Source organism: Hemitrygon akajei, chromosome 15 (assembly GCF_048418815.1).
Source record: "Hemitrygon akajei chromosome 15, sHemAka1.3, whole genome shotgun sequence".
Taxonomy (NCBI): Eukaryota; Metazoa; Chordata; class Chondrichthyes; order Myliobatiformes; family Dasyatidae; genus Hemitrygon; species Hemitrygon akajei.
The window spans coordinates 42,787,268-42,811,582 of record NC_133138.1 but is presented as its reverse complement, the minus strand read 5'-3'; the positions used below and the strand labels follow the sequence as shown (position 1 = coordinate 42,811,582).

At 39.3% G+C, this 24,315-nt stretch overlaps 1 long non-coding RNA gene across 1 annotated transcript; it reads left to right on the top strand.

Moving 5' to 3' along the window:
- Positions 1–532: 532 nt before the first annotated feature.
- Positions 533–21,901, top strand: LOC140739292 (uncharacterized). The gene is made up of 3 exons (XR_012101596.1): positions 533–588; positions 19,722–19,897; positions 21,865–21,901. It is a non-coding gene; the product is annotated as an uncharacterized lncRNA (long non-coding RNA).
- The last annotated feature ends 2,414 nt before the right edge of the window (positions 21,902–24,315 follow it).

The following is a 24,315-nucleotide window of genomic DNA, read 5'->3' as shown; positions in this document are numbered from 1 at the left end:
TCAAAATTGTTTAAGTTATAAGTAAGGTGGATGCCAGCTGCTATTTCAAAATTAATCCATCAACACCAACATGGGGCCAAAGGTGGAAACTGATTGAAGGGAGATTTCAGGCTAACATCAAAAAGCATTTCATTACATGGCAAGCTGTGGATACATGGAAAAAGCTACCTGGTGGTGTAATTGAGAGTAGTACCCTAGAAACTTTCAAATCTAATCTTGATAGTTATTTTAACACACTATGTGAACAGGAATTTGGCAATCTTTGTTGGGCTGAATGACAAAAACTTTCTAATGTTCTAACAAAATATTAACATCTGTTTCAAAACACTTATGTAATTTCAAACATTGTATCTAATTTGGGACTGAAAGGATATCCTTTGATGGAACTAGAGAACCTGGTTAATGTATTATATGTGCACTTTGTATTTATAATGATAAAAAAAAGAATTCTTCCAGTGTCACACTGTGGGAATTTCAGTTAAAAATTGATAAAATAAAGTTAGCTTAAATAAATATTCAATAAACTGATGTACAGAGGCAGAAATGTTATCTACTTTGGATGGGATGCCCTGTAAACTGGTCAGAAAGGTAAGATAGCTTTTTCCAACCCTTTTTGGGAAAAGAGCGATGTCAGAAATCTGAAGAATTGCAAATGTTACATTTAGTTCCTAAAAGTGTGAGTGAAAATATTATTAACAACCAGTGGGTCAGACTAACATTAACCATGGAGTAACTCCCGGAGATTATAATATGGGACCAACAGGAGTACATCAGGGCAAGGACTGATGTAATGAAGATTGCTGCTCAGTACTATCTCCTCAAAGCTGATGTGAAATGAGCAATGAAAGCTGATTTTGCCAATAACACTCAGATTCTACTAGTGCATAAAATATTGCTGATCTCCCATGCTATGTACATTTGAGCAATTACCCTTCTTTTGGTATATTTACTTAAAATCACTCTAACAAGAATTAATTTGTGCTGTAACTTCAAAGCAAGTTGAAATTTAACCTTAAGTATTGCAAGTTAGCTAACTGTCAATCAGCTACTATGTGGTTATGGTGTGGCTGACAAACTGAAGGCTCAGTATCTGAAAGATTAATAAAGAAAGTAATGCTAGAGTCAGTACAGAGGTTTCTAAAAGTATAAATAGTAGAAAAATGATGGAAATGTTGTTCTCAGATGATATCTGTGTACAAAGGAACAGAATCAACACAGGTGTAGTATCCTGTTCCTTCTCATATTTGTTAAACATTTTTATGTTTCTAATGGAGTAAGAAAGAAAAGAAGTGGGGTGGGGTGGTCCTGCTAAAGAAGAATCTCAAGTAAAGTGTTAATTATTTTTAAATGAGGATGGTAATCTCTAGATTATTCATGACGTAGAAAAAACAGATCAGGAAATAATGTTAAAGTAAATGAACAGATCAAGCTTGGGAAGAATAGGTTTCAGTTCGAGAATGGGGGAAGGAGCTGCCTGGGTCATGGTACAGCTAGAAAGGATAAACAGTACAGCAAGTGTAAAAAGGATTTAAACCAATGCAACAGGTAATGATCAAGCAGAAATAATAGTAAAAATAATTATATTCTAAGATAAAATAATCATGGATCAGAAGGTGGTCAAAGTACAAACATCATTAGGTTAGCAGAAATACTGAAGCAACTGGAAAAATGTTCAGCAACAGAAATACCTCTTCAAAATAAAATAAGGAAGAGTGAGATAAATTACTTGCAGAGTCATGTGTAACAGCAAAGGAAATGTCATGCTGAAGGGTGTTACGTTACTCCTGTTTAAGCATACTATGGGTTAACAATGAAGAATCATATTCTGGAAGAATTAGAGAACTTTAATTTACAGTAATAAACAAGCACGTCTTAACCCAGCCACGTGCTGGAACATTCTAGCAATCTTGCACATGCTCAGTGCTCTGTCCAATCATGTACTGGCACATCATTGCACGTGATATCACCACATCTTCCTTTCCTTAAAAAGAATAAAACAATTAACAATGTTAATCAATACACATCTATATCAGATAACTGAAACTCCGAAGTTGGCTCTTTCTTAAGCACTTTGCGATTTCTTCTTAACACTGCTCTCTCCTCTGCTTGGACCATGTATAATCTGGTCTGTGTCCATGCATTCATTTTATTTTGTATCCTCGCTTTGTGTCCTTGTCCTTCAGACAAACGTCTCCTTAGATCAGTCAATTCATGTTCCACTTCCATTTGTAATGAAATACGAATCTTCTTTTCTTCATATAATTCATTCATTAATTGTGTAATCTCTTTTTTATGCTGAGACTTCATCATTTCAATAAAACTTCTCAATTCCTTCACTTGTGCTTTCACTCTTCTTTATACTGTGAACATTGTGAGCGTTCTTGCTCTAGACAGTGATGAAACTGGATCTCATATTCTCTCAGTGTCTCTTTCACTATGGCTTGCATTGAAGCAACCTCCTCCTGCCATTGCTTTTTCACATCATCAATTGCCTCCTGTTTGGTCGTCTCAGACACTGCAGCTACTGCTTTTATATTCTCCATGTCAGCATTTGCCTCCATGAGCTGGCCCTGCAGTCGAGTTACATCACCTTCTGCTGACTGTAATACAACATTCTGTCACCTCAGCTCTGTATCACCATCCAAGACTAAAACTCTTTTCACCAAATTAAGTCTTTCACAGGCAGATAAACCCAGAATTGACCATACAGTTTTTGGCACGATCACAAATGAAAGCGTGTGCACAATATTTTTGTGTGATACCTTTGCCACGCATGTTCCTTTAGTGGAATGTCTGCACCTGAATACCCAGTCACTTTCATATTTGTCTGATGTAACTTCTTTAAAGCATTAAACTCAGATTCTGCAAGAACATTTACTTGCGCTCCATTATCAAGTTTAAACAGAATATTGTTTTGATTCACTTGCAACGGAATAGCCCAGTCATTCTTACTTTGTTTATTTTCACAAAGCACATCGATATAAAATTCCTCACATTCATCTTCAAGCACAGCATTTACTTGTTACATTTTATTTTCCTTCTTTCTACATTTACAACAGTGTGAAAAATGATTAATCTTACCGCAGCCATTGCAAGTTTTGCCATATGTGGGACACTGATTTGGACGATGTTCCTGCGCACAGCGATCATATGACTTTTTTCTTTCAAATGCCATCTTGCTCTCTGTCGGTTTTGTCAATGTATTATTATATTTCTTAATATATTCATGCTTTTTTACAGCATTTACATTGCAGTTTTCGACAAAAATCTCTTCAGCCTGCAACGTCAAGGTCTCAGAAGCTTTACAGAGTGCCAAAGCTTTTTCAAAATTTATATCGTGCTCTCTCAACAACCTTTCTCTCAGAGGATTATCTCGAGTGCCACAAGCGATTCTATCTTTAATGCGAGAGTCTGTAAGCAATCCAAATCGCATGTTCTACTACGCTTTCTTAACTCAGTAACATACTGATCAATTGTTTCAGCAGCTCTCTGCCCACATGTGAAGAATTTATATCGCTCATATGTTAAATTACGCTTAGGTATAAAAAATACTTTAAATCTTTCCATTATTGACTTTGAATTGAAATTATCTCCATCTTCAAAGACAAAATTATTACATACCTCTACTGCGTCATTCCTAATTACATGGAGCAGAAGTGCAGCTCCGTTTTTTTCCGATTTTTCTTCATAATTGATCACTGATAAGTACAGTTCAAACTGTTGCTTGAATATCCTCCAATTCTCAGCTACATTGTCAGTCAGCTGAAGTTTTTATGGGGTTGTAAACCTTCGATTTTTCTGTTTACAGTTTGAACTTTTTTCTTCTTCTCTTTTTCTTTTGATTATCTTTGATTCTCAATTCTCGATTCTCATGTATTATTCTTCCAGAACCACTTCTGACACCATGTTATGTTACTTCTGTTTAAACGTACCTTGGGTTAACGATGAAGAATCATATTCTGGAGGAATTAGAGAACTTTTATTTACAGTAATAAACAAACACGTCTTAACCCAGCCACGTGCTGGAACGTTCTAGCAATCCTGCACATGCTCAATGGTCTGTTCAATCATGTACTGGCACATTATTGCATGTGATATCACCACAAAAGGTGAAATAACACATTAAGAGGGCACATGGATCAACCAAGGACAATTATTTGTATAGGAATGCTCTATGCAAATATATACATGTAAGAAGGAATATGCAAATTTACTCTGCTTTGCACAAGCTTATTGTGTGCCAAATTCCATAACCAACTATCTCAGGGTGTATGTAATGACATATGATCATAAATATACTTTGAACTTTGAACTTGTCAGTGTAGTCACTGTGTAACATAAGAAATGCAGTTGCCAATTTTATTCTATGATTTTTTATTTTGTTAGTTTGATTATGCAGAGCAAAGTCCACAATGATATAACAAATGTACAGATCATTGGTGAGAATATGGTTGAGAAATAAATATAATCAGAATATTGGCCTCTCTTCAAATAGCCCTCCTGATTCATCGGATGGAGTCACATGTGGTGAATTGTTCCTCAATGGAAAGCTATTGTGCTCGTGAAGTCCCGGGAATGCTTCTTGAAAAAGTGATTTTCTGATATCAAAGCAAGAATGCTGCACCTGAACCAATATTAATACTTACAAATACATTTGACGTATAACTTCAGCTTAAAATGAATAATGTAGATGCGATTAAAAAGAGACAAGGTGATAAACAGACAGCATTGACATTAATATATTCAGGATAGGTATGATAGTATGGATGAAGGAAACAATCTTCATCAAAGTGCAGGTTTTCATAAATATAATGGTGTAAGGCAGGGGTGTCAAACTCATTTTAGGTCACGGGCCGGATTGAGCAAAATGCAGCTTCATCCGGGCCGGATCAGTCAGACGCGTGCGAACGCAGCTTTCGTTGCCTCCGTTTTTTCAGCCTGCTCTCATGTGTCTCAGTCTCTGCTATAACTACAAAGTGTTTCACTTTACAAATTTCGTTTCTTATGAAGAAGACTGCCGAATATACACTAAAAACCCTGAAAACCTGGTACCTGAATAAACTCAGCATTAGCCATATCATACGCCATAGGCACTTCGATTACTGGGGCCAGCTTTAATAGTAATTAGGTATTATCTCGCGGGCCAAAGATAATTCCACCACGGGCCGGATTTGGCCCGCGGGCCTTGAGTTTGACATATATGGTGTAAGGCATTTTATATTTAAGAACAACTGTAACAATTCATTTATTGTACTTCAAACACTGAACACAGAAAGTGTGGTAACAGAACTTCACATAATACTTCATCATGTCTGATCAGCCTCTTAAAGTGAACCCCAACTCAATATTGGTCGTTGTGAATTATGTATGTTTCCACAAATAACATTACCCTACAATAGTACCCAATTAAATTAAATGAAAATGGGATTCTAGGGAGTCCGCCAATGGTAAAATATAACCTAGAAATTCTATTTTATAGAACAACATTTGTAGAGCATCATTTGAATCACCAAAGTTAATCCTGCACAAAGTGAACTTCTATAAATTCTATCCAGACCTTCTATAAGCATAAGGCTTCACATTCATGAAGATTGTCTGGCAATGATGTTATTCAGTGTTCAATGAGGTCATGTGCATAATCTTTTTACTTGGTAATTTTCACTGGAAAGTTAACTGTAGTCCTCCATTACCTGGAGGAATGGCCCCTATTTGAACTTCTGCCAGGAAGGCCACTAGTGAAAGTTTTTGAGATGACACCAATCAAAAATGCATTCCTGTTTTATCTTCACAGTTGGCCTGTTAGCCCATTCCTTCAAAAGGCTTTCTAAGCCTCTCCCTTTTATTTGTCGTCTAATGCTTCCTGAATTCCTCCCCAGCACTTCTTCCCACTAATGTTCTCCCAGAAAGAGCCCACCTTTACCTCTCCCTAAATTTCTTGGCACCCCTGTGATCTCCTCCGTACTACTTGACCATCATCTTATATCACTCTTTCCCTCAACACCACATGTTTTTCCCTGCTCACTCTCAATTTCACTACCTCTCCAATCACTTTTTCTGATAAATTACCCCTCCACTGAAGACCACCTTCTTGCCTGCAACCCCCCGCCCCCCCCCCCCCCCCCAGTTTGCTCATGATCTTCCCCTTAGCCATGGTGGAAGATTACAAAGGAAAAACCTTTGTAAGCGTGTGTTCCTACAAGCCTGAGATCTGCTCCTCATGGGCAGTTGAAGTAGACCATAAGACTTAAGGTGTAGGAGCAGAATTAGTCCATTCAGGCCATCGAGTAGCAGGCAGTAACATTGTGTTCTCCCAACATGATCTCACCTGCCATTGAGTAATTCCACTTCAATGCATGAAAACATATTGGAGAATTTCTAGATTTCTAAACTAGTGACTACAACAAAGGATACAAGAATTCAGTTGAAACTGTTCATTGAACCACTAGCAGTAGTGATATCATGGCAGAGAGAGAGTAAATAGGGTACAGGAGTCCAAACTAGGGTGCTTAAGCTTAGGATGAAAGGGGAAAGATTTAATAGGGACCTGAGGAACAACTTTTTTCATGCAGAGGGTGGTGAGTATATAGAATAGCCAGAGGAAGTGGTTGAGGTAGGTACAATAATATGATATAAGAAGTACTTGCAGAGACCCCTGGAGGGGGCAGGACTTAGAGAGATATGAGCCAAATGCAGGAATTGGATTACCAGCTGGGCTGGCACCATTGTCAGTAGGGACTCGTTGGGCTGAAGGGCCTATATCTGCACTGTATTTCTCCATGACTCAAATGAAGTAGAAATCAGAGAACTTCCAATTGAAGCAATGTGAATGACTTTAACTTTCACATATACCAAGAGAACAGGCAACACATTTTTCATACATTTGGAACAGTTTTCTGTAATATCACATTTAACAAACAATACTGAACAGAACAGAATAGTTAATTAGAAATAATGAGAATTACACCAAGTGTACAGCATTATTACATGTCATTTAATCAAACTGCTCTATTTTGCTGTTTGTAGTTCCTGTGCCTTTCAGATCTTTCAATTCATCTAACCCTGTCATTTGATCTTTGCACTGGTTTTTACACATTCAAAGAATTTAACTCGTGGTAATGGCATACACAGAATATCTGAGGAGTAGCTGATATGATGGTTATAGAATAAACACAAGCACTCTTCATAGAACCATAGAACACTACAACACAGAAAACAGACCATTCGGCCCTTCTAGTCTGTGCCGAAACTTTATTCTGCTAGTCCCATTGACCTGCACCCAGTCCATAACCCTCCAGATCTCTCCCATCCATGCATCTATCCAATTTATTCTTAAAACTTAAGAGTGACCCTGCATTTACCACGTCTGATGGCAGCTCGTTCCACACTCCCACCACTCTCTGAGTGAAGAAGTTCCCCCAATGTTCCCCCTAAACCTTTCCCCTTTCACCCTAAAGCCATGTCCTCTCATATTTATCTCTCCTGATCTAAGTGGAAAGAGCCTACTTGCATTTACACTCTCTATACCACTCATAATTTTGTAAACCTCTATCAAATCTCCCTTCATTCTTCTACACTCCAAGGAATATAGTCCTAAACTGTTCAATCTTTTCCTGTAATTCAGCTCCTGAAGACCCAGCAACATTCTAGTAAATCTTCCCTGCACTCTTTCAATTTTACTGATATCCTTCCTATAGTTTGGTGACCAAAACTGCACACAATACTCCAAATTTGGTCTCACCACTGTCTTATTGAAGACAGAAATGGGTGAATTTATTATGGGGAACAAGGAAATGGCAGATGAGTTGAACAGGTACTTTGGATCTGTCTTCACTAGGGAAGACACAAACAATCTCCCAGATGTAATAGTGGCTAAAGGAACTAGGGTAAAGGATGAACTAAAGGAAGTTTATATTAGGCAAGAAATGGTGTTGGATAGACTGTTGAGTCTGAAGGCTGATAAGTCCCTGGGACCTGATGGTCTGCATTCCAGGGTACTTAAAGAGGTGGCTCTAGAAATCGTGGATGCATTGGTAATCATTTTCCAATGTTCTATAGATACAGGAACAGTTCCTGCTGATTGGAGGGTGACTAATGTTTTTCACTTTTCAAGAAAGGAGGGGGAGAGAAAACAGGGAATTATAGACCGGTTAGCCTGACGTCAGTGGTGGGAAAGATGCTGGAGTCAATTATAAAAGAGGAAATTACGACACATTTGGATAGCAGTAGAAGGATCAGTCTGAGTCAGCATGGATTTATGAAGGGAAAATCATGCTTAACTAATCTTCTGGAGTTTTTTGAGGATGTAACTATGAAAATGGACAAGGGAGAGCCAGTGGATGTAGTGTACCTGGACTTACAGAAAGCTTTTGATAAAGTCCCACATAGGAGATTAGTGGGCAAAATTAGGGCACATGGTATTGGGGGCAGAGTACTGACATGGATTGCAAATTGGCTGGCTGACAGGAAACAAAGAGTAGCGATTAACGGGTCCCTTTCGGAATGGCAGACTGTGACCAGTGGGGTACCACAAGGTTTGGTGCTGGGACTGCAGCTGTTTACAATATACATTAATGATTTAGATGAAGGGATTAAAAGTAACATTAGCAAATTTACTGATAACACAAAGCTGGGTGGCAGTGTGAAATGTCAGGAGGATGTTATGAGAATGCAGGGTGACTTGGACAGGTTGGGTGAGTGGGCAAATGTATGGCAGATGCCGTTTAATGTGGATAAATGTGAGGTTATCCACTTTGGTGGCAAGAACAGGAAGGCAGATTACTATCTAAATGGAGTCAAGTTAGGAAAAGGGGAAGTACAACGAGATCTAGGTATTCTTGTACATCAGTCAATGAAAGTAAGCATGCAGGTACAGCAAGCAGTGAAGAAAGCTAATGGCATGCTGGCCTTTATAACAAGAGGAATTGAGTACAGGAGTAAAGAGGTCCTTCTGCAGCTGTACAGGGCCCTGGTGACACCACACCTGGAGTATTGTGTGCAGTTTTGGTCTCCAATTTTGAGGAAGGACATTCTTGCTATTGAGGGAGTGCAGCGTAGGTTCACAAGGTTAATTCCAGAATGGCGGGACTGTCATATGTTGAAAGATCGGAGCGACTGGGCTTGTATACACTGGAATTTAGAAGGATGAGAGGGGATCTGATTGAAACATATAAGATTATTAAGGGATTGGACACGCTGGAGGCAGGAAGCATGGTCCCGCTGATGGGTGAGTCCAGAACTAGAGGCCACAGTTTAAGAATAAGGGGTAGAACAGAGATGCGGAAAAACTTTTTCACCCAGAGAGTGGTGGATATGTGGAATGCTCTGCCCCTGAAGGCAGTGGAGGCCAAGTCTCTGGATGCATTCAAGAGAGAGTTAGATAGAGCTCTTATAGATAGCGGGGTCAAGGGATATGGGGAGAGGGCAGGAACGGGGTACTGATTGTGTATGATCAGCCATGATCACAGTGAATGGTGGTGCTGGCTAGAAGGGCCGAATGACCTACTCCTGCACCTACTGTCTATTGTCTATTGTCTATTGTCTATTATGCCACCTCACCATAACATCCCAGCTCCTATACTCAATACTTTGATTTATGAATTCCAGGATGCCAAAAGCCTTTTTTATAACACTGTCTACCTGTGACGCCACTTTCAGGGAATTATGTATCTGAATTCCCAGATCCCTTTGTTCCCCCACACTCCTCGGTGCCCTACCATTTACTGTGTATGTCCTACCTTGACTTGTCCTTCCAAATTGTCTGCATTAAATTCCATCTGCCATTTTCTGGCCTATTTTTCCTGTTGGTCCAGATCCCTCTGCAAGCTTTGAAACCCTTCCTTGCTGTCCACAATGCCTCTAATCTTAGCATCATCAGCAAACTTGCTGATCCAATTTACCACATTATCATCTAGATCATTGATATAGACAACATACATGGTCCCAGCACAGATCCCTGAGGCACACTAGTCACAGGCTTTCAGTCTGAGAAGCAATCACCCACTACCACTCTGTCTTCTCCCACACAGCCAATTTCAAATCCAGTTTACGACCTCTCCATGGATACCTAGTGTTTGAGCCTTCCGAACTAACCTCCCATGTGAGACCTTGTCAAAGGCCTTACTAAAGTCCACGTAGACAACATCTACAGCCTTTCCTTCATTTACTTTCTTGGTAACCTCCAAGAAAAACTCTACAAGATCTGTTAAACACGATCTACCATGCACAAAGCCATACTGACTATCCTTAATCAGCCCTTGGCTGTCTAAATACTTGTATATCAGATCTCTCAGAACACCTTCCAAAAATTTACCTACTACTGATGTCAGGCTCACTGGCCTGTAATTACCTAGTTTACTTTCAGAGCCTTTTTTTAACAACGGAACAACATGAGCTACCCTCCATTCCTCCGGCACCGCACCCGTGGCTAAGGACATTTTAAATATTTCTGCCAGGGCCCCTACAATTTCTACGCTAGTCTCTCTCAAGGTCCGAGAAAATATCATGTCAGGCCTGGGGGATTTATCTACCTTTATTCGCTGTAAGACAGCAAGCACCTCCTCCTCTTTAATCTCTGTATGTTCCATGACATTGCTGCTTGTTTCCTTCCTTCCATATACACTATGCCAGTCTCTCCCACTCTCCCATCATACCTGTACCTCGTCTGTACCTGAAAAAATTAGATAAAGTGTTTTATGTATAATTTCGACACTATTACTTGCAATTATGTGTAATTTTATAATTATGAGGACATTATCATAAAAATATGACCTCTTGTGTTAGCCTTTTTCCAAGGGCAGAATTGGCTAATTAATATGAGAGGACATAATTTTATTGTGTATGGAGGGAAGTGTGGAGGTTGATGGCAGAGGTGTTTTCTTACCCAGAGAGTGGTCGATACATGAATGTGTTGCCACTGGTGGTGGTAGTGGAACTTACAGTACATTAGAGACATTCTTAGATAGACACATGGATAAAAGAAAAATAAAGGGCTATATGAGAGGTAAGTTGAACTTTGGGTAGCTTAAAAGGTCAGCGCAACATTGTGGATTAAAATGCCTGAACTGTTTTGGGTTCTACAGTATGTTCTCGAGTAATTTGATTACTAGTGATTGAACTTTGATCAGGCACGTTCAGCATTGTGAAACCTAAGATATGTCTATCAAATTCAAATTTACGATTGCCAAGGTGAGAAAAAATTAACTAATCAGAGTAAGAACAATTTCCCAATCTAAAGGCCATCAGTAAACTTTCAAGAAACCCTTAGCTCGTTATATTTCCATGCCATGTTGTCTACAGTATATAGTATAAAGATATAGTATAAAGAACTGCTGTACGTTAACTGCCTGAGAGAGAAAAAAAATCAAGGCTGAACACACACAGAATTTTTTTCAGATGTAATTAACAGAAAAAGATCAGCACAAACTTAATGTCTGGAATGTAAATTGGTTAAAAAAAATAAAGCTATTGATTGGAAACAAAAGAGATTCTACAGGTGTTGGCAATCCAGAAAAACACACACACACAATACTGGAGGATGTCAGCAGGTCAGACAAAATCAGTGGAAATGAATAAACAGCAAATGTTTTGGGCTAAAACCCTTCGTTGGACTAGAAAGGAAGGGGGAAGAGGTCACAGTTCGAAGGTGGGGGTGGGGAAGGTGATAGGTGAAGGCAGGTGAGTGGGGGAGGGCGAATGAAGTCAAAAGCTGGGAGGTGGAGAAGAAGGAATCTGATAGGACAGGATAATGGACAATGGAAGGAAGGGAAGGAGAAGCGACACCAGAGGGAGGTAAGTTTCTCCTTCTTCTTCAGCTCTCTACCTTTTCCACGTATTACCTCCCAGCATTTTACTTCAATCCCAGCAGCCCCCTACCCCATCCACCTGGCTTCCATGGAAGTTGTCTGACCTGCTGAGCTACTCCAGTATTTTTTGTGTTTTGCCTGATTGAATGGAACATTTCTAGGTGGATTTGAGCATTTTGGTGGTGTGGCTTTCAGGGACAGTCATTGTAATGTGGTCAGGACTGTTAATGGCTAATTTACAAACACAACAGATAGGCTGATATTATAGGAAACAAGTACACAGAGAGCAAATGCTCTGTTAAGCATTCGAGGAGAATAAACAAAAATAGAGGGGAAATTGTTAATCCAGCAAATTGGTGAAGCTACAGAAATCATCAAAAAAAGGTGTTAATGTTTATAAAAAATCATTAACAGGAAATGTTAACTATGAATGAAAACACCATAAAGCCAGAATACTGGTTAGTCTATAATGGACAGTGAGATGGTGGCAGATTTATTAACTTTATATCTTGCATCTATTTTCATGGTAGAAATAGGGACCATAAAAAGCAGCAAAATAGAAATGAATGATAAGCTAGTGGTGACAATTTAATGAATGTAATAGTTCATAAAGAGAAATCAATAGGACTTCAGACAGATAAGACTGCAGCATAGAACAATTCTTCATAACAGAATTTTGCCCTCCAGTTGAGGAATGTGCCTTTTGGACTGGGAAATTCCTACTGTAATTATTTAAGAAATGGGAGAGGTATAACTCAATAAAATAGCAAACATTTCAGTTTAATATTATTTTTTGGTTAGTTGTTCAATCAATTATCAGATCAAATGGAATATGCAATATCCATGTCTGACTAAACTAGCTGATAAATAGGATAGGAGAGTGAGGAATGCCCAGAGGGAATTCAATGAGGTTGTATAAATTTAAGTGATATCATTGGTTTAATTATAAAAGGTTGCTAGCTGGATGAGTTGAGATCTATAATAATGTAAAAGGAATAATGTCAAAATGCCGTACACGAGGGTGCTAAACAGAACAGACCCCTTGGTATTATAGGAAAGATGGAAGATTTGTTGACTGGCAGGAGGCAAAGGGTGGGAATAAAGGGGGCCTTTTGTGGTTGGCTGCTGGTGACTAGTCTTATTCCACAGTGGTTTGGGACCACTTCTTTTCCTATTATATGTCAATGATTTGGATGACAGAATTGATGGCAAAGTTTACAGATAATACAAAAATAGGTGGAGGGGTAGGTAGTGTTGAGGAAGCAAAGAATCTGCAGAAGGACTTAGAATTGGAAGAATGACAAAGAAGTGGCAGATGGAATTTAGTGTAGGAAAGTGTTTGGTCGTGCACTTTGGTAGAAAGAATAAATGAATAGACTATTTTCTAAATGGGGAGAACATTCAGAAATCAGAGGTCCAAAGCGCCTTGGGAGTCCTTGTGCAGGATCGCCTAAAGGTCAATTTGCAGGTTGAGATGGTGATACGGTAGGCAGATGCTATATAAGCAATCATTTTGAGAGGACTAAAATATAAAAGCAAGGATGTAATGCTGAGGCTTTATAAGGCACTGGTCAGACTGTAATTGAAGTATTGTAAGTGGTTTTGGGTCCCTTATCTCAGAAAAGTGTGCTGGCATTGGCTAGAATCCAGATGAGTTCACAAGAATGATTCCAGGAAGGAAAAAGTTAACGTGAAGTATAAGGAGTGTTTGATGAGTCAGGGCCACTAATCGCTGAAGTTTAGAAGAATGTGGGTGGGAAATCGTTGAATATTACAAGGCTTAGATAGAGTGGATGTGGAGATGATGTTTCCTATAGTGGGGGGGGGGGGCAAAGAGCATAGAAGGACGTCCCTTTAGAACAGAGATGAGGAGGAATTTCTTTAGCCAGGGGGTGGTGAATCTGTAAAATTCATTGTCTCAGACGACTGTGGAGACCAAGTGATTGGGCATATCTAAAGCGGAGGTTGATAGGTTCTTGATTAGTGAGGGTGTCAAAGGTTATGAGGAGAAGGCAGGAGAAATGTGATTGAGAAGAATTAATAGATCAATCATGATGGAATGGCGGACCAGATGATGAACTGAATGTCCTAACACTCCTCCTTTGTCTTATGGTCTCATAATATAACAAGTGATGTGCCAGAGATTTATACCACTGCCTCACTTGTTGTCATTGTTGTCAATAATTAAGAGTGAAGAATGAGGAAGCTATAAATATAGTTTTGAAAGTGATGTTCGTTGTGTATTTAAAGTTTCAATAATATATGAGTAATCTTGAAGTACTGTATATTGTTTGATTATGCATTCGTGTTAGTTTAAATAATTAATTATGGGTTATCTGAATAAATACGTGAATTGCATATGTCATCATGCTACCATGTGATAAGTGTGACCACATAATTTGACCCGCATTTCTGACCCCTATGTTTTCCTTTGAGCCAGATTAATGTTTGGAAGCTACAAAACATATGTGGAAGGAAGACAATTCAATCAACAGGAACAGATTACATGATAGCCAGCTGTATATTGTAGTGAGGTAACCCTCTTAAGGGAGTGAAAAAGTGAGAAATTTCAAGTTTCTTGATATAAATATCTCTGAGGATCTAACCTGGACACAATATATTGATACAGCTTTATCTCATTAAGAGTTTGAGGAGCAACACACACAAAATGCTGGACCCTTGACGAAGGGTCTCGGCCCGATATGTCGACGGTGCTTCTCCTTATAGATGCTGCCTGGCCTGCTGTGTTCCACCAGCATTTTGTGTGTGTTGCTTGAATTTCCAGCATCTGCAGATTTCCTCGTGTAAGAGTTTGAGGAGATTTGGTTTATGAACTAAAAAACTCAAAATTTCTACAAGTGCACAGTGTAGAGCATTCTGAATGGCAGCACCACTGTCTTGTCTGGGGGGGGGGGGGGGCCTTCTGCACAAGGTGTAAATAAGTTGTAGAAAATTGAAAATTTAGTCAGCTCCGCATGGGGGTTTAGCTCCATAGTATCCAAGATATCTTCAAGGAGCAATGCCTCGGAAGGCTGTGTCCATCATTAAGGACCCCACCACCCAGGACATGCCCTCTTCACACTATTACCATCGGGAAGGAGGTACAGAAGCCTGAAGGTACACACTCAGTTATTCAGGAACAGCTTCTTCCCCTCTGCCATATGATTTCTAAATGGACATTGCTCCCATAAACACAACCTCACTACATTTTTATATCCACTTTTTCTTGCTCTACTTATTTTAACTTAACTATTTTATATATATCTGTATATGTCATAAAGTTAACAAATTTCACGACATACGCCAGTGATATTAAATCTGACTCTGATTCTGATTCTAATACGGATTAAGAACAATTTAATTTCTTAATGTTTTGAGAGAGTAAGAACTGTGAAGAAGTAATGGGATTTGGAAGTCTTTTTTGGACAGATCTAAGAAAGGGTGAGTGCATTTACCAAAAGAAATCAAAAAGCCAAAGGAATTTTAGTCAACATCCAAAGGATTGTGGAGACCAAAAGCAGGAGTCTTCATAAAACCACCTAGACTTGCTGCATATAAGGATTTCAGGAAGGATATGTAGAAGGCACTGCAGAGACCTCCTGTTGGGATGATACTTGTACTTGGAGTTAATGGTGAGGGAAGATGTATAAACATTTTTTGTGTTCCTTGACTTCAGAAGGTTGTGCTGTAGTTTAATCTAGAAAAGTACTAAAGGAATTTGATAAAATTGATACACAGAATCATTCACAGAAACAATTAGTGAAGAATCTGTTCATCTTAATGTGTCTATATCAGCTCTTTGATAAGCTAAATAATTAATCATAGCTCTTTGTTCGTTCCCAATATATCTGCAAAAGTTTCACTTTAAATAATCACGCATTTCTCTCATAAAATCCATATGTATTGAATCAGTTTCTAACATCTTTTCAGAAAATAATATTCTGTGAAAAAAAATTGTTTTTCCTCAGGCAACTACTGGATTATTACTAACAACAATGAATCTCCGTCCTACAGCCACAGATGTATCCTCCACTGGAAAAACTTTCTCCTTATTTACTCTTTTAAAACTCCTCATGATTTTGAACACCTTTATTGCTAGGTTTTGTAACTGCAAAACATTAAATTAATTCAAGGGAAACACGATAGTCCAAAAATACGGGTGTTACTTCATCTTTACATTAAGTGAGGCACGCACCTTTCATGTAGTAACATGATAATGTGTACAATTAACATATGTTTACATATTGAAATATTAAATATATAACACTCCTCCCTGCTAAGCTATAAACTCCAACTGAGTAGAGAATGCATCTGAACAATATGCACAATATATTATAAAATGCAACTACTATATACAGACATCCACAGCATAGGGAATTTTTGAATTGTCCCATTTGGGACTAAATGTTTAACCACTGTGGAGGATATCTTGGATTTCTTACTCTTGTGGGATTACATCTTTCCGTACAAGGTTGGGCAGGGGTGGTCACTCTGCTTAGCAGATGAGATTTGTGACTGTGAAGCAACCTCCATTGTAGTTGTAAGAGTTGACTTTGAGACTGCAAGAAGTGGCTCTGATAGTGGTAGCCAATTTTCTTCTCGATCAATTGACTCTGCTGTCCTCAACTGATCAATGTGTTGTCTCCAGATGATATCAAACTCAATCTCCACTGTGTAAGGAAGTGATCCAGTTCTGATCCTTAATCTTTCTGAATACCTGATTTTGATCACCTCTGCAGTCCAATGCCATGACTGTTTGTCCAGGACTGTAACACCTTGCTTGAGAAGTCTGTTATAATAATTGACAAATCTTTAATAAAGGACTGCAATTGTGACACATCCTTTAGCCTTGACCTATCCAGCACTGCTTGAATTTTCTCAGCACACTTGTATAAATCTTGTGAATCAATGGTGTGACCACAGTAAGTGATGCTTGATTCAAAAGAATGCACACTTGTTGCACTGCGTTCTAAGCCCACAATCCTCTAATCTTTTTAATATTGTCTTGAGATTTTGGAGATGTTCCTTGTCATCCTCATAGCTAACAATGATGACATCCAGGTAACACTGAGTGTCTGGGCAGTCTTGCAGCACCTGGTCCATAGCTTTCTGCCAGAGTGAAGATACTGATGCTACTCCAAAAATAAGTCTATTGTAACAATGAAGTCCTTTCTGAGTATTTATGGTGAGAAACACTTTGGACCCTTCTTCCATTTCCATTTGTAGGTAGGCTCAGGTAAGTCTACTTTGCTGAAGTGTTTCCCTTCAGAAAGGTCTGCAAAGACATCCTCTATCCTGGGCAAAAGGTATAGATCTACTTTAAGTACTGGGTTGATGGTGACCTTCCAATCATCACAGATCCTTACAGTCCCAATCTTCTTAGTTTCTGAGACCACTGGCATTGTCCATGGATTCTGACCAAACTTGGAAAGAATTCCTTCAGCCTCCATGTAATCTAGCTCACTGGCTACTTTATCACAGATGGTATAGGGAACTAGATGGGCTTTGCAAAAACTGGGTGTGGCATTTTCATTTAACACTATTTTATCCTTGATATGTTTGAGTTTTCCCATGCCATTCATGATCACTGGTGTGGCATCATCAGTATCTTATTTAGTTTGCTTTCAGTTGATCTATTGCAGCGATGTGGCATGCAAACAGTGGATAGATCTCCAATTAAGCTGTAGTTGACTCACCCTATCATGCCCCCATAACACTAGTCCATCTGTTTTTACCACATACGAGGGGTGATTGATAAGTTTGTGGCCTAAGGTAGAAGGAGTCAATTTTAGAAAACCTACACACTTGGTCCAGCAGTCGTGGAACATACGAATCCTTTCTTCGTAGAACGAGAGCTGTATAACTCATTTTATAACAATGAGTGACACAGGAGGTCCAAGATGCCAACTTCTACAAAGGAGGTATCCCTATGCTCCATAACCGCTGGACTAAGTGTGTAAATGTAGGAAAAACAAATGTGCTAGGTTTTCTAAAATTGACTCCTTCTACTTTAGGCCACAAACTTATCAATCACCCCTCGTATAAGCTCAGCGTGACTTATTTGCTGTTCTTCAGTTTAGTATCTTTGAAATGCTGTTCAAGCACATTTTGTGGAATGACTGAATCAGCCAAATCAGCATCATTCCATTTTAATTAATTTACTATGCACTTCTGGTGTAAACCATATTGCTTATCTATTGCTGATATTCACACTGTAAATCTCAAGATTATACAATCCAGTGTCCCTCTCATCATCATCAGATTTTTCATCTACAGCATGCAGATTAGTGCCTTTTTTGAAACTGCAACTTGATTCCTTTAGCATTTCTTGTCCCTGCACAGTCCGTATATTTTTGTCTGCCCAACATACTCTTTGTACATGTCCTACTTTGCTGCATTTTCTGCAAGTTTTGCCTTTAAATCTGCATTTGTTTGGTGTGTGTGAGCCCCTGCCACAAAGGTAACATAATTTGTTCAGCTGACTGCTTTTGTTCACGCTCACCTTCATTGCTGACTGCAACTCATTTGGCTCTCTGTCTGCAGTTTCCATTGAAACAGTGATTTCCACTGCTCACTTCAATGCAAACTGAGCTGCAATTAGGAGCTGTTTTTGAATGCTTTCTTGAATTCAAACTAAATGATCTCTCAGTGTATCATGAAGCCCATTTCCAAACTGACAATCCCTTCAATTCAGCCACATATGCTGAAATGGAGTCACCTTCCTTTTGATTCCACTTATGAAACCTAAAGTGTTCTGCAAACAACAATGGCTTTGGTTCTAATGATCGGCAAAGCTAATGTCTGACGGTTTGGCTGGAGCAGTCAAACTTCAAAGCAAACTGTATGCCTTTAAACCCAGTTCACTTTGCAAAATTGGCAATCACTCCTCATTGGTTATTTTATTGGCTCAAGATACTGTTCCAATTGTTCAGTGCACATGAGCCAATTACATGTTGTTTAATTAAACTCCTCAATCTTTCTGTCATAGCCAGACATCTATGATCTTTTTTATGATTATTGTCAGCTGGTACCCCCTCATTATGAACCTGTGAATTCTGCTTTCGGCCTTATTTTAAATTTGATCATATCCACGTGCTGGGGTTTATCACTTGCCGTTTTTTTTTAACTTCAATCATCATACTGCACTTTAACAGGTTGGTAGCCATGTTGGGTTCCTTTTAAAATGCCTTGTTATCGATGTTATGAAAAAAACATTATATTAATTCAAAGGAAATCACACCTTTCCTTAAAAATCTCTTCTCCAAAAGGAGTCATAGATTTTCTAAAAACAATGAAGTATCTCTGTATCTTTCTCTCACTTATTAACTAAGGTACTAAAGGATAACTAATTGCTTAAATGAACTAAGTGCTTTGTTAACCAAAAGACGTTGCAGAGTTAAGCATTGTTTCTGCTGTGTATTTAATATTTCAATAATATTTGAGTAATCTTATAAGTATGTTGTTGATTAAGCATTCTTGTTTGTTTGAAATAATTCATTATGGGTTAGATTTACAAAGATATTAATTGCTTACATCATCAGGCTATCACAAAATATGTGTGTGCCACACTTTAAAGTCAAAGTTACACCTGCATTCCCAGACTCACGTGTCTTTCCTTGAATTAGTTGAATGTTTTGAAGTTACAAAACATAACAGTTCATGCTGTTTTTCTAGAACTACAGAAACAGGAACTTCTTGTTCTGAGCACTGTTGCAATATGTACATTGTGACCAGCTGGCCACATAGTCCTTAAAGATGTACATATCCCACATTACATGAATCACATATATGATACCATGTAAGTTAATGAATAACTCCTCTGCAGTGCGAGTGCATATATTAATTTTTTTTAGCTTGGATTCCATTCAACATCTAGTACTTTTTGTTCCGGCTCAGTGCAGTTTCTCAATGTTGTTTCAGATGGCAATCTGGGGTTGGATCAATCTTCATCTAGCATCTCATCACAGCCATTCCAACATGGGTGACCCCGAGTTGGCATCACCCCAATGGAGTCCTCGAAGCGTGCAAGACTCTACAAGACGTCAGCGTGTTGTTCCAGGTTGTGGAGGAGTTTCTGTATGAAGGTCTATTGATCGGTAAACTCAATCTCAACAATATTACATATATACCCCATCCTCTCAGTACAGATTAATTGCAGAACTTTTCAAGAACTAGAATGATTGGTTAGCCTGTATAGAATATCTGAACATAGAACATGGATCAGTTCAGTGCTAGAACTGGCCCTTCTCTCACAATGTCTATGCCAAAGCCAATGGCCAGCACATGGTGTATATACCTCCATCTCTGCCTGTTCGTCTACCTACCTAAGTGCCTCCTAGGCAATGCTGTTGTATCTGCTTCCAGCACTTCCCTTGGCAATGTATTCCAGGCACCTATCACTCTCTTTGTAAAAAATCTCCCTTCATAAAAGCTTTAAATTTTTACTCCTCTCACCATAAATTGATGCCCTCTGGTATTTGGCACTTCTGCTTGCCTACCTATGCCTTTCCTACTCTTTTCAGATTGTCCCTCAAAATCCAACATTCCAGAGAAAGCTATCCAGGTTTGTCCAATCTGTCCTTATAGTAAATACTCTCTCATCCAGGCAAAATCCGGGTGAACCTTTTTTCTAATGTCTCCACATCCTTCCTGCATTGCTCTGACTTGACTGCACACAGCCTGTCTAACCAAAGTGTCGTACAGCTACAATATGATGTGCCAGTTCTTAAACACATTTAACTTTAATATTTGTTAGATAGAATAGATATATAGATGTTTATCCTCAGTTAGAAATCAGTAATATTAAATAAGGGTGTTTCCATGCAAATTCTGCAAAGAGGACACAAAATACTAAAGAAAAAGGATGTGATTGAATGAAACTGATAAGTGCACTGGTAGCTTCTTTTAGGTTTCAGTCAGACCTTTATCAGTCAGGCCTTCCTGATAGGTATTCTTGATGGGTAACGGGGAAAAGGTGAGAGAATGGAGCTGAAAATAACATCTGTCATGACTGAATGGCTGAGTAGACTTGATAGGCTGGATGGTCCAATTCAGCACCTATACCTTGTAGTCCTCATAGTCTGCAGCTAACTTATTTCAGAGCAACAGAATTACACAGTACAGAATTTCATAATATCAACATACAGTACAAGGATGAATTAAGACAAATCACACATCAACATTGATGATACTTGGATATTTTATCAGCAGTTACTCTCTGAAAGTGCTCTACCAGTGTCCAATTTAGTTCTTGGAAATGTCATTTGACAGGCAGTAATTGAACCCAAATACTTTCCTGTTCCCTGTAATTTAGCATTTTCTAGCCATGAATGACTGATTAAGCACTGAAAAGCTAAAAACAAAATCTATCATGTTTAGATGGTGGAGTTGTTAACAGTTACAAAATAAAATAAAGGACATGTTGGTATCGTGAGATGTAGAAAGTGGAATCAAAAGGGATTACTGGAAATACTTAGCAGATCAGACAGCATCCATGGAAGGCGGAAAACTGGGTCAAAGTGCATGACCTCACAACAGAACTGTCTAGGAAGCAGGAAATGCTGCTTCTCTGAAATTGTTGAATTCAGTGTCCCACCAGCTGTATTCTGTCTGCATGGAAGATGAGATGCTACTCCTTGGGCTTCATTAAAGCATTGTTTGAGGCCAAAAGTAGAGAGGTCGGGGTAGGAATAGAATGGGAAATTCAAGTTATAAAGATATAAGTGTCACTTCTATGAACGTCGTTGACATGGAACACTAATGCTTTACCTCTCTACTCAGTTGCTTTTTGACCTGTTGAATATATCCAGCACTTTCAATTCTTATTATGGTTGGGCCTAGGGTATAACCTCGAAGAACTCCCGCAGAGAAATTCTGTGGGTGGGGTAATTACTCACCAACAACCGTCATCAATTTCCTTTGTGTGAGATATGACTCCAGCTACTGAAGTTCCTTCCCTTTAACACCAGTTGACTTTAGTTTTACTGGGTTATCCTGATGCCACAATTGATCAAATACTATCTTGATGCTAACAATCATCACTGTCACCTTTCCTCTTTTCTAGAATTCAGTTCTCCATGTTTTGACCGAGAGAGTAAAAGGTGAGCTGTAACCCACATTGGTTTTCCATGAGTAAATGTCACTGATAACTGTTTAGCTGTTTGCTTTTTTTTCCCATCTTTTATGAGGCCTGAATTACAAAATGGCTTCCTCAGCAGACAAACTCATTTGTGGTGTGAATCACTTCAGAAGGCATCTTAGTTGTTCAGAAGTAAATAGCATAACATTAATTAGCACCAATTTTGCATCTACCCCTGAAATCAGATTAGAAGATCAAATGATTGCATGTCCATTAAACAGTACAAAGGATGTCAGTCCAACATCTTGCAAAAGGAGCAGCATCTACTTTTCAGGTAAGTTGCTGGCTGATTTCTTGGTTATGATTGCTATAGAAGTATAACCAACTCATCCTTGCTTATGACTACAGAGCTCAGGGGATCAATACTCAGCACTCTATCCTGATCTGTAAGCTTCTCCCTCCTGCCATCTGGCAAAAGGTACCGAAGCATTTGGGCTCTCACGACCAGACTATGCAACAGTTTCTTCCCCCAAGCCAGTCTAGACTGACATCTACATCATTTATTATTATATTATAATTTGTCCTCCACTGTGCCTATTGTCTTGTTTATTAATTATTGTACTGCCCTGCACTGTTTTGTGCACTTTAAGTAATCCTGTGCAGGACTGTAGCCTAGTGCAGATTTTATGTTGTTTTATGTAGTCTAGTGTAGCTTTGAGTTGTATCACATAGTCTAGTGTAGTTTTGTGTTGTTTCATGTAGCACCAGGATCCTGGAGGAACGTTGTTTCATTTTTACTGCGTACTGTACCAGCAGTTTGTGGTCGAAATGACAATAAACTTGACTTGACTTGAACAACTTACTCCCAGATATAGATAATTTGGTTTTAACATAAATGAGAGATGAAGAAGAAAGAACTCAGATGAGAGAATCTGCAGAAGCTGGAAATCCAAGCAGTACACACAAATTGCTGGAGGAACTCAGCAGGCCAGGCATCTATGGAAAAGAGTACAGTCGACGTTTTGAGCCGAGACCCCTCATCAGGACTAAAACAATGATGAGAAGTTAGAGGAAGAAGACAGGTGAGGGGAGGAAGAAATACTTGTGGTAGATGATAGGGAAAACCAGGAGAAGGGGGGGGGGTGAAGTAAAGAGCTGGGAGGCTGATAGGTGAGAGATAAAGGGCTGGTGAAGGGGGAATCTGACAGGAGAGGGTAGAATACCAGGGAAGAAAGAGAAGTGGGAGGAGCATCAGAGGGAGGTAATAGGCAGGTAAGGAGCTAAGGTGAGAGAGGGAAACAGGGACGGGAATGGTGAACGGGGACAATTACCTGAAGTTCTAGAAAATGATGATCATGTCATCAGGTTGGAGGCTGCCCTGACAGAATATAAGGTGGTGCTCCTCCAACCTGAGTGTGGCTTTATCACAGCAGTAGAGGCGGCCATGTACTGGTATGTCAGAATGAGAATGGGAAGTAGAAATGAAATGGGTAGCCACCAAGAGGATGAAGTATAGGTGTTTGGAGAAGTGGTATCCCAATCTACATCATGTCACACCGATATACAGCGGGGCCACACCAGGAGTGCCGGCTACAGTAGATGACCCAGACTCATAAGCGTTGCCTCACCTGCAAGGATTGTTTGAGGCCTTGAATGGTAGTGAGGGAGGAGGAGTAGGAGTTGGTGTAGTAATATTCCACTTGCAAGGATAAGTTCCAGGAGGGAGATCAGTGAGGAGGGATGAATGGACATGAGTCGCATAGTGAGTGATCCCTGTGGAAGGTGGGGGATGGGGGGGGAGGGTAAGATGTGCTTCATGGTGGGATCCCGTTGGAGAAGGCGGAAGTTATAGAGAATTATGTGTTAGACACGGAGGCTGGTGGGGTGGTAGGTGAGGACACGAGGAACCCTATCTCTGGTTGGGTGGCAGGAGGGTGGGGTAAGAGCAGCATTGATGGTGGATGAAGGGAAGCCCATTTCTTTGAAGGAGGAGGACATCTCATTAGTTCTGAAATGAAAACACTCATCCTGAGAGCAGCTGCAGTGGAAATGGAGGAACTGCGAGAAGGGGATGGCATTTTCACAAGTGACAGGGTGGGAAGAGCATAGTCCAAGTACTGTGAAAGTCAGTGGGTTTATAAAAGAAATCAGTAGATAAGCTGTCTCCAGAGATCGAGAAAAAACTCAGAGCAAAATAAGCTGTGAGCGGTGGAACAAAAGTCAGAAAACAGAATTCACAGGTTCATAAAGAGTGAGTACTGAGTATAATCCCAAAAAAAGAGCAGAAATGGCTGGCTACAGCCAGTAATATTGGCATATTTGATTATGCAAAAGATAATTGGATTTTATTATTCAAATTGAACAGTATTTTTTTTAAATGAAATAGTCAATGGGAAACCAGTACCAATTTTGCTGAATGCATTGGGTTTAAAGGCT